The sequence below is a fragment of the Amblyomma americanum genome, chromosome 10 (genome assembly GCF_052857255.1).
Source record: "Amblyomma americanum isolate KBUSLIRL-KWMA chromosome 10, ASM5285725v1, whole genome shotgun sequence".
Taxonomy (NCBI): domain Eukaryota; kingdom Metazoa; phylum Arthropoda; class Arachnida; order Ixodida; family Ixodidae; genus Amblyomma; species Amblyomma americanum.
Window position 1 is genome coordinate 57,851,443 of NC_135506.1, and position 10,999 is coordinate 57,862,441.

Below are 10,999 nucleotides of genomic sequence, written 5' to 3' on the forward strand. Positions count from 1 at the left end.
CGTCGGATGTGTTCATAAGGCTGCTTAATGTGTCGCTCTTTGACCGAAGGCTTCTCATGTAAGGTGAATAATAATAATAATAATAATAATAATAATAATAATAATAATAATAATAATAATAATAATAATAATAATAATAATAATAATAATAATAATAATAATAATAATATTAATATAATAATAATAATAATAATAATAATAATAATATTCGGTTTTTGGGGAAAGGAAATGGCGCAGTATCTGTCTCATATATCGTTGGACACCAGAACCGCGCCGTAAGGGAAGGAATAAAGGAGGGAGTGAAAGAAGAAAGGAAGAGAGAGGTGCCGTAGTGGAGGGCTCCGGAATAATTTCGACCACCTGGGGATCTTTAACGCGCACTGACATCGCACGCACACGGGCTCCTTAGCGTTTTTCCTCCATAAAAACGCAGCCGCCGCGGTCGGGTTCGAGCCCGGGAACTCCGGATCAGTAGTCGAGCGCCCTAACCACTGAGCCACCGCGGCGGGGCCCAAAGAAGCATGCAGGCACTGCACTAATGGTAGGATCAGCAAGGGAGCGCTACGCATCATCCTCCAGGCGGGACCCCCGAACAAAGAAATTCAGCACAAAATTTTCTGGGTGCCGGGGCACACCGCCTTTTGAGCTGCTCCTTCAGCAGGCTCATCTTTACGCGCAAAGAACGCTTGCAGCCCTTTGTAAATAGAATGGAGTTGATCCCAAGTTGAAAGAGCTGGCATTGTTTGCTAAGCTCCGGCCCTTAACGCATCAAAGTATTTTGTTCAGACAACATTAACAGTCTTTTTAGGATGCAGACAGAAAGACGAACACGTTTGACTTCGTGAAAGTCCCCTTCTCGCCTCAAACAGAACACTCAGAAGCGGTGAAATGGCGTACCTCACCGCCCAGTACTTTATTTATCAAAGTTTCAATCAAAGATCGTCAAACAGTATAGTTGAAGCGACTAAGAAATGACATCACGAGAACTTGAGATCCTCAAAAATGTAGTCTTGCTAGCAGTGATAACAGTGATTCAGACGTAGAGTTGGTAATTGCAAAATCATAAAATGGTTCCTTAAAACTGAGAATATATATGTTGTTTTGGAATTTAGCAGCACGTTGAAACGAAGCTGTCTAGCAAACGTGGAGAATGCTTTTCTTTAAAAAAAAAAAACAAGCTGCACAGAATGAAGCACTTTCTTCAATAACATAAAAACACGTACGACGCAAATGATACTGTATTCAGAAATAACGTAAACGCGCGTGCAGTGTCGATGCTGACGCTTTAATATATATCTTTCTTAACTCTCTAGAATTATTATATGGCACACGAACAAGGAATATTAGACGCGCACACAATCTTGAAGTCTTAATCATCGTACATATCTTTGTTCATCCTCTTCAAATGAGAAGGAGTGATCTTGAATTTGTAACAGCAGCTCTCCATCAATTGAGGCTCTTTTAGCGTGCAGCAAACCGCGCAACGCTTCTGTTGATTAATCTGTTTCTCTGCTTTTTTTTCAGCAAGTTGACTAGCGAAAACACGCGTTCGACAGCGGCGCTGGAGTGTGGCAGGCACAAAAGGTTCTTCATGAAACTTGACAGCAAGGGGTACTCTTGTGAACCGTCTCCTTTTTTCATTTGAGACACTTTGTGCCAGAACTGGCTCGCAGTCAAGTCAGCGTAGTCGCTCGATCAGCTCCATGTTGCGTAGAAGTCGCCATTCCCTGTCCAGTTCATTCACTTCGTTTTCTTTCACTATCAGAGGAAAGGAGACCGCAAGCGACGCGATTGATGGCACTGTCTTTCCCAGGACAACTTTCGGGTCTAACGACTCGAAGGTTTTTCATCTGTTCACTTTTTAGGGGGGACCGCAGGTAGATCTGATGAGCTGATTCAATAATAATAATAATCAATCAATCAATTTTTATTTTTTCGGTGCCCAGGAACAACCCAAGGGTCTTGGTGCTGGTACACCATTCACACGCACAAAATGTAAATTTATTTCACTACAAAGGAAGACCCTCAGGGGAGGTTATGCAGCAGTCAAGGCGATAGAAAAAAAAAGACACAAACTAGGCGTGACAGCAACCATGAAGCAAAAAAGCGAAAACAAGAAAACAGCGAGAACAGCGGTAAATGAAAACAGCTAGAACAGGCAACAGGCATATAAATAAGGCGCCCGTGTGCTGTGCGATGTCAGTGCACGTTAAAGATCCCCAGGTGGTCGAAATTATTCCGGAGCCCTCCACTACGGCACCTCTTCTTCCTTTCTTCTTTCACTCCCTCCTTTATCCCTTCCCTTACGGCGCGGTTCAGGTGTCCAACGATATATGAGACAGATACTGCGCCATTTCCTTTCCCCCAAAAAACCAATTATTATTATCATATAAATAACTAATGTAACAATAAACAAAGAGAATGAACATAAGAACGACCGATAACAGCCAAGTACAGCATATAGCAAAATACAAACAAGAATAAAGCCAGTACTAATATGAACGAATAAGAAACCTCTGAAATACAAGCTAGAAATACAATCATACACAATAAGAAACGTAATTAGTGAACGCGTTACAGACAATCAGGCGTGAGTACACAGTATTAAAGAAATAATATTAATGAAAACAAGTACACCTGATGAACAATTAAGGAGAGAAAAAAACAATATAATACCGGTGCAAACGCACAAGTGTAGTAAAGACAAAATGCATGAAAGGGGAAGTTATGTATGAGAAAAAGAGTGCTCAAAGTGGAACGTCACGGACATCCAATATAAAGGAAGGGAGAGAATTTTCGAATATATCAAGGTGAGGACAATAATAATAATAATAATTGGTTTTTGGGGAAAGGAAATGGCGCAGTATCTGTCTCATATATCGTTGGGCACCTGAACCGCGCCGTAAGGGAAGGGATAAGGAAGGGAGTGAAAGAAGAAAGGAAGAAAGAGGTGCCGCAGTGGAGGGCTCCGGAATAATTATTTTTTAAGCCGTGCGTGTTACCGGCTAGTGCGGCAGTTGGCTTTGTTTCGAGGTAAATTTCTTCCAATGGCAGGAACTTGGCTGGGTCTTTGTACCGCACATCGGACAACGCTGTGGCCTCCAAGAAGTCCCGCTTGATGTAGCATTCAAGTATGCATTTCAGCATGGCCTAAACTTTTTCATGGAGCAAGTGGATTCTGGTTTCTTAATTTCCGACTGCATTTCCTTATTTAGGTTAGTGAAAAAAGGCAGGACATACTCAAGGAACTCGAGGTAGAGTTTCGTTGACGGGTAAATCAGTTTTTCCAGAATGGCTTCTGCAGCAAGCAGCCGGTCGTCAGTGGCGGCTTTTTTAATATTAATAATTGGTTTTTGGGGAAAGGAAATGGCGCAGTATCTGTCTCATATATCGTTGGACACCCGAACCGCGCCATAAGGGAAGGGATAAAGGAGGGAGTGAAAGAAGAAAGGAAGAGGAGGTGCCGTAGTGGAGGGCTCCGGAATAATTTCGACCACCTGGGGATCTTTAACGCGCACTGACATCGCACGCACACGGGCTCCTTAGCGTTTTTCCTCCATAAAAACGCAGCCGCCGCGGTCGGGTTCGAACCCGGGAACTCCGGATCAGTAGTCGAGCGCCCTAACCACCGCGGCGGCTTTTTTGAAAAACAAAATCAGGGCAGGCATCTGCTCAAGTAAGCGTGTCACAACAACTTGTAGAGACAGCCACCTTGTTTGGCTTGGGTGCAACAGCTTGTGTGGTTTCACCTCTGCAAGCTTCTGGAATTCTTGGAAGGCAGATGTCTGCTTCGGCGACAAAATGTAGTTGAAAACATCGCGTGCCAGATCCTCAACTCCTCTCGGAAGTGTTTTACATGCATACGAGGCGCACAGATGGAACGAATGACAAACGCAATTCATAATGAAGAGGCCTGGAATTTCTGACTGTAGCAGCGACGCGACGGAATGATGTGCACCCATCATCACGTTCGCTCCGTCGGCTGCAAAACCAATCAAATTTTTGTCGTACGGAATTTTCGCAGCACGGAACACTGCCTTCAGGCTAGTGTATAGAGAGCTGGCAGTCGCATCACTGAGTGGTACTAAGTCCAAAAACGCATCCATTATGCCGCCGTGGACGTTCATTACTCGGGCGACGAGGGACAGATGCTTCACCGTTGCCTTGTCAGTGGATTCGTCGTCTAGAAGGGAGAACTTCTGTTTGCGCAAAAGCTCACAGAGCGCTTCGCGACTCTCCTCTCCAAGCACATTCTTTATGATGGCAGCGCACTTTGTCCGGCGGCAACTTAAGTTCTTTGCAATCTACGAGTCGACACACGACGCTTTGACAACATCAACTAAATGCCCCATTAAAGAATAGATTGTGTTCCGTGATAAACGCCGCAAGTCTTATTTCAGCCTCTTTGACAGATTTGTCTACTTGAGTTTGCCCACTTATTGAAGGCATGGATGTCAGCGCGCGGGTCGATTGCAAGCTCGCAGCGCTTTTTTTTGTGTGTTTGGAGCTCGCAAGATGGCGGTCGATTTCGGATTTTCCCCCTTTGTAATCGGATATGCATGCTTTGCAGGAAAAGAACAAGGGCTCTTTTTTACTGGCTGACAACCAGCCTCTGTACTCTGTATCCGCCTCCCATTTTGTCAAATATTTTTGGTCGTATGCTTTCGCTTTCTTTTTGCTTGGCTCACCTTCCTCAAAGTCTCCCGGTCCAGAAGTTGCCATCTGACATGCAGCACGTTTTAACGGATAAGGTACGCGGTGAGTGTAAACGTAGCGCGTTGATCCAGACAATACAAGTCAAAACTCAACTTTTTTCTTTCGTAGAGCAGCAGTCACTCGTAGCGCCAGTGACGACACGCACGATTGAACAGTTTGAAAGTCATATGGTTTCGTTTCTCCTCTCTGTGCAGCAGCCGATTATATCGCGTTGCAGAACTGCTGTCGCTATCTATCGGCTTGGCACAACACCAAAAATAGAGGAGCAGTAACTAGGATTTTTCACAGTTTCTGTTCGAAAGACAGTGTAATCAGATACGATTATAAGGCCCCGAAATCCCTAGATTTCACAAAAAGACGCTAAATCCTTAAAGCAGAGAAAATCTCTAGATCTAGGGATAAATCCCTAGGGTTGGCATCACTGTGTGCTGGGCCGTAGCGTTAAATCAAATAACCGCTCTTTCTTGATGTCCTGTTTTCGTGTCCTAATCTAGCGCCGATGTTTTCCTGCATTCTTTCTGTCCGTCTCCTTTACCTCCGCTTTCACACTAGTGTTTTGCTGAGCCCTACCCCTCACCTAGCTGTAAGTCTTCGTTCTTAGCTTACGGGTTCTATTCGTCCGTTTTGTTTTAATATTTTTCATGCATAAATACTTGTACACGTTTTTTTTGCCCACCTTGTTTCCTGCATTTGGGTTAGTCTGATCATATTTCAGTTTGCTGATTACCTCTCAAATGACGCCCAGCCCGTATCTCCCCGGACTTCCTAATTCGGAGTACGTGTTCCCATATGTGCTCGAAGGCTAGCCTTCCTACACTTCGTTTGACTTCCAGACTTGATCGTATTTCTGATTTCATGCACAGGACTGCATTTCCAAATGAGGCCTGGCACCACGATTCCCTTCTATACCCCTCTAACCACCTCATACCTATCAGAGTTCCGTAGCGCTCTATGCGCGTCATAATGTCTGAATTCCTTTATTCCCCAGAATCTTGTTGTGCTCTTCCAGATATTTTTTCCCATCATTTAGCCATACGCCTAGATACTTCTTCACATGGTCTATCATGGTGTCTTGTATTTCTAGTGGGTCACCCCTCTCATCATTATACACCATACCCCAGACTTCTCTGTACTGAAATGGAGTCCTTGCTTGTTGCCCTCCTCACCACAGACCTTAACTAGCTCCTGCAGCCTATCTCGCTTGTCTGCTAGCAGTACAATGTAATCCGCATACATCAGTCCGGCCAGCAATTGGTTTACCTTCTGGCCTTCCTGCATATGTCATCTAGCTCCTACCTTACTCTCTTCCAACCTCTTTTCCATTTGACTCACGTATATCATGAAAAGTAGGGGTGATAGTGGGTGGCCCCGTCTAAACCCACATTTAATTAAAGTGGATTTGTTTTGTAGTTTCTCCCTCCCATGTTACCACTACCTCATTGTCTGAATACACGCATTGTAAAAAGTCAACCAGATTGCTAACTGAACCATATCCCTTCAATTGGCCCAAAAGTTTTCCCCGATTCACATTGTCATATGCCACCTCAATGTCTAAAAATGGTATCCATAGAAGCCACCGACTTGCCTCAGCTATCTCTATGCACTCAGTTGTGATGAATGGATTGTCCTCCAACCGTCTGTCCTTTCGGAAACCATTCTGGAGCTCTCCCAAAATCTCCTCACGCTCTGCCCATTCTTCTATTCTCATTTTCATCACATGCATTGGTAGCCTGTATATAACTGATGTGACCATAATTAGTCGTTAGGATTTAATGTTGTCCTTGTTTCGTTTCCCTTTGTATTTTAGTCTCATCCTGCTCACTTTCCAGTCTTTTGGAATGTCTCCTCTCCCTGATGATGACAAAATAACTTTAATTGCACCCGTCAAGGAATGAGAGGGCGATGAAGACTTCAGTCTTGAGCGCCGTCATTGTGCTCCCCTTTTAGCAGGCTGGGATTCAGCGGTGCCCAGGGCCGGACAGATGACTTTTTTTGTTCTTCTTCTTTCTGGCTGACCAATTAAAGCCTCTCAGGACTCTATATTCCTGTCAGGTTCGTTGTGGCTAAGGCATGTTCACATCATGTGGATCACGTCTACAATTTACTACTTTTTCAATGGTCGGTCGTAATTTCAATTTGCTTTTTTGGATTAGTATGGTACTTAATCTCATAGGCATGCCGTCTGGTCCTCTTGCTGTTCCGATGGAAACCTTGCCTTCTATTCTGTCCCATTCCCCCGCTGTCATCTCCCTAACCTAAGCTCTTCCTCCCCTGCCCCATTGCCGTCCTTGCTCTTCTCTAGTCCGTTTGCCTCAGGCTCCACAAATGCTGCTTCGATTGTTTGTCTGATAAATTCTTGTGCTTCCTCCTCTCCTACTCTTTTCCCCTCCTGTGTGGTCAGAGTGTGTTGGACGCCCTCTGCCCTCTTCTCTTGTAGCCTTATGTGCTCCCAAAACCTCTTTGCAGCATTTCTATCAGTCTTAGTTACCTTCACCATCCACTGGACTCCTGCCTTTCCTAGTCTGGCTTGAATTAATGCCGCTGCCCCCTTTTGCTCTCAAGGTATTCATTCATTTGGATCCACTTTGCCCAGTATGGCCGCCATTTTCTTTGCTGTGTTCCCTTGATGCCTCTTGTCATTGTGCTGTGGCTGCCTTCACTTCCCTGTCCCACCAGCTTTTTGGTGTATGTCTTCTCTAGCTCCCTTTGAAAAACCTCCGCTAGGGCCTCATATGTTCACTACCTATTCTGCTGCTTGGATACTATGTCTTCAATGTGTTTCAGCACTTCCTGTAGCTGTGCATCAGTGAGGTTATGTTTGCTTTCCCTCCCTTCAGTTCCTATTGCAGGTATTGCACTACCAAATGTAATTTTATTTCTTCTGTGATCGCTTCCCAGGCTTTCCATACCTTCTTCTTCAATTTACATGCCCCTTAACCTGTCGTACAGTTTGTGTGACATTAGGCGGTAGTCAGTAGTCGACTCAGAGTTATTTCTTACCCACGCTGCTTTCCCTTCGCACTTTATTGCCGTATTAGCCATTACTAGATCATGGGCGTCACAGAATTCTGCTAACGTCTTCCTTGTTACATCTGCAGCTCCGTCAATGTATTCCAAGTGAGCATTCATACCACACAAGATGGTTATTTCCTGATGCGAGCCTAACTCCGTGATGTTTTTAGACATACATTTGAAATTCCCTATATTGTCCTCACTCGACTCACTCCGTTTTAAGGTATACGAACCCTATTATTGTCTTTAGACTCCCCACTATGCCCTGGAGCAATAGATGTTCCCTGGAGTTCTCTCTCACCCTTTCCCAATGCCCCTAGACCTCCACCTAGGTCTTTCTCTTTTTGGTGACACCCTATCCAAGTGTAACTTGCAATTGCTGAATTGCTGAGAAATTGCTTCCTTTTTGTCCGCCACGCCTTTGCCCTGCCCCCCCCCCCCCCTCGCACATTTGTTGCTCACTCCTTGGCTTGAAGGGGGCATCCTGCGTGCCTGCAGAACCAGTGCCCTACGGCCCATCCTCTTCCCAACCTGCCATCCCACTGGCTCGGTGTAATGGATGCCATCCGGGGAAAAGGGCAGGGAGGGAGTTCCTGTCTCTGTAAATCACCCTGCTGACATCCATCACATCACACCTGAGGGACTTTCCCGTCTCTCTCATTACTGAGTTGGCCCTCGTGACCTGGTCCTCAATGTATAGGCCCTGTCTGTGGGACTGTGCACAGAACAATGTGCACTGCCTTGGAGGCCTTTTCCATCCTTGTCTGTATTTGTTTTTCAAGGTGCTTCCCTCTATCTTGCAGCACATTGTTGACCCCTGCCTGAAGGACAAGGAGGTTCTCACCTTCTATACGTTCTCAAACCTTAGCCTTGGCTCGTTCTGCCACCTCTCTAAAACACCCACACACAATGCTCTCGGCCTGCACCTGCTTATTGTATTTCACTGTTTTTAGCAGTGCTCGTTTCACTCAGTAGAGATTTGAGCTTCCCACTACCCAAACCTTCCCATTTCTGTCCGTCTTTGCTCTTCGGCCTGCGCCCTGCTCATGTTGTGTTTCTGGTGTTGACCCCTGAATCCCCTCTACTACCGCGGTGCCTCTGTTCTCTGCCTTCTCCGGCTGCTCGCCTCTCTTCGGCCCGGTCCACACTGTCGTGTCAGCCTGCCAGTCTGTTATGCTGGCTGGCCCTGCCGCCTTCTCTTGCTCTGCTTCCAGTCTTTCTGCCTCTTTCGTTCTCAGCCCCTCATCCTGCTTCTCCAATTGGCCTCTTCTGTCTCTTTCTTCGCTTAATTCTCGGTCGAGAGATTCCACCCTCCTGATTTCGCAATCGCTTTGCCAGTGCAGGGCGCGCCCGCTGCACGTCCGTTTTTGTTCTGCAAAAGTACCAGCCTAGTGCAGCACACGTTCTAGTCTGCATTAGATCCAGCAGTGGTTCACTGCACCATCTGCACCAAGGCCCATGAGGCCCTCGATTCACAGCGCCCCTGCTCCGCTCTCGGCGATTGATTCCGGTGTAGCCATGGTGCCGCTGTTGTGGAAGGAACCAGATGTCAAGGGTGTGCAGAAAAGTTGTGCACGTGCAGACAGCTTTCAGCGGACAACGCGCAGACGACGCTAACATGCTCGTAAATATTTCCCTGTCGTCAACGGCATTGGTACAATTTTGCGAGAAAACAACGTTGAAGGTGCATGACAGATAACCGCTGGCCCTTAAGGGTAATGTAGTGGAAATCCAGGAGACGACAAGCGTAACAGGGAGTGGCAGAAAGTTAGTTAGGCGGATGAGATTAAGAAGTTTGTGGGGACGCGGGAGCCACAGCTGACAAGACAGGTTTAACTTGAGAGACATGGGAATGGCATATGCCCTGCAATGGGCGTAGTGAAGCTGATGATCATGATGTTGTGACAGGCTGTTTGCGTACACGTGCGAGTACACGAAAAGATGTTCTTTTTTTTTCTGACACCGCAGCAACGGTCTTAGTGCAGTTGGAAAACTGCGGGCATGGCGAATATGAGCGTTTCACATCAGCAGCCACGATTTCCTTTTCTTGCTGCGCCAAGCAAGCCTGCAGCCAGATGCTGCAAGTTCGCCACTGCCTGGCCCTTCCGCTGCGGCTAAAGGGACTCTAGAGCAAGCACTAAGCAGCGAGGAAGCCCTATGAAGCTGCAGAAGGACTGCTTTTTTAATTAATCACTACTTATAAAAAGCTAAAGGATCGACCCTGGTTCTCGGCGGGGATTTGTGGGTGCGCCCCTAGAGGAGGTGGCAATCAGACTTTTTCACATGGCCGTTCTGCACATGCACAACTCCTCACCACTAGTTGAAAAAAGAAATAAAACACTGCTAGCTCCTAAAACACTGCTAGCTCCTACTGCGCAAGTGCAATTGATGCTAGTGACAGGCACATGCGACAGAAAATGGCAGCTTTCACCCACATACCTGCCGCTTCGCAGCCGCAGAGGGCTCCTCCCGGAACCAGATCGCACCTGTGTCTCCCAAGAGCGTTTGCTTTCAAACAGTAGCAGACGAATTTTTGCCGCTCCCCAGGGGGCACCAAATCTTGTGAAAAAGACTGATTGTAACATAAGCGCTCAAGCTAAGGAGCATGGGCAGCATTTCAGCAGCTTTGCAAAGTCCAGGCACAGCTGGCATTCAATAACTTTCTCGCCTTTCTGGCTATGAAATAACTATGCACAAAACTGACCCCACCTGAGTGGCACTGGTACAGATGTTCAGCAATATGCATGTGTACCATGGTTGCAAGGTGGACTCTCTTTGTAAAGCCACACCTGCAGTGGCTGCACAGGTGTGCTCAACCAGGCAAATATTCATTGGTACAAACAGTGACGTAGTGCCGAGTTCTGCCCGGCATTGCACCCATTCATTGAGGACGGAAAGCACCCATGTTACACCCCTGTAATCTCGTGATGATCACGTGGACTGGCAGAAATTCGCTCATGCCTCTGCGTCGTATGAAAAATGTGTACTAGTACAACAATTCCATCCAGGCATTTAGTGACAGCAATACTAATTATTTACAAAAAATCTATGGGCATGCATCCCAGATTTCTCAGAGGCCATGATTTTGCAAGGTGGCCTAACCATCGCATAGCCCACAAGGTTAGTTGACTGCTGTTGTGATGCATCACTGAGCCAGGCCTCAGTGACTGTTCAAAAGACATAGAATGGGCTGGCAAAAAATAACTAAAAATAAAATGCACAGCCCACACCGTTGCAGTGTTCAAAAAACATTGTGAATCAAAATGCTTCA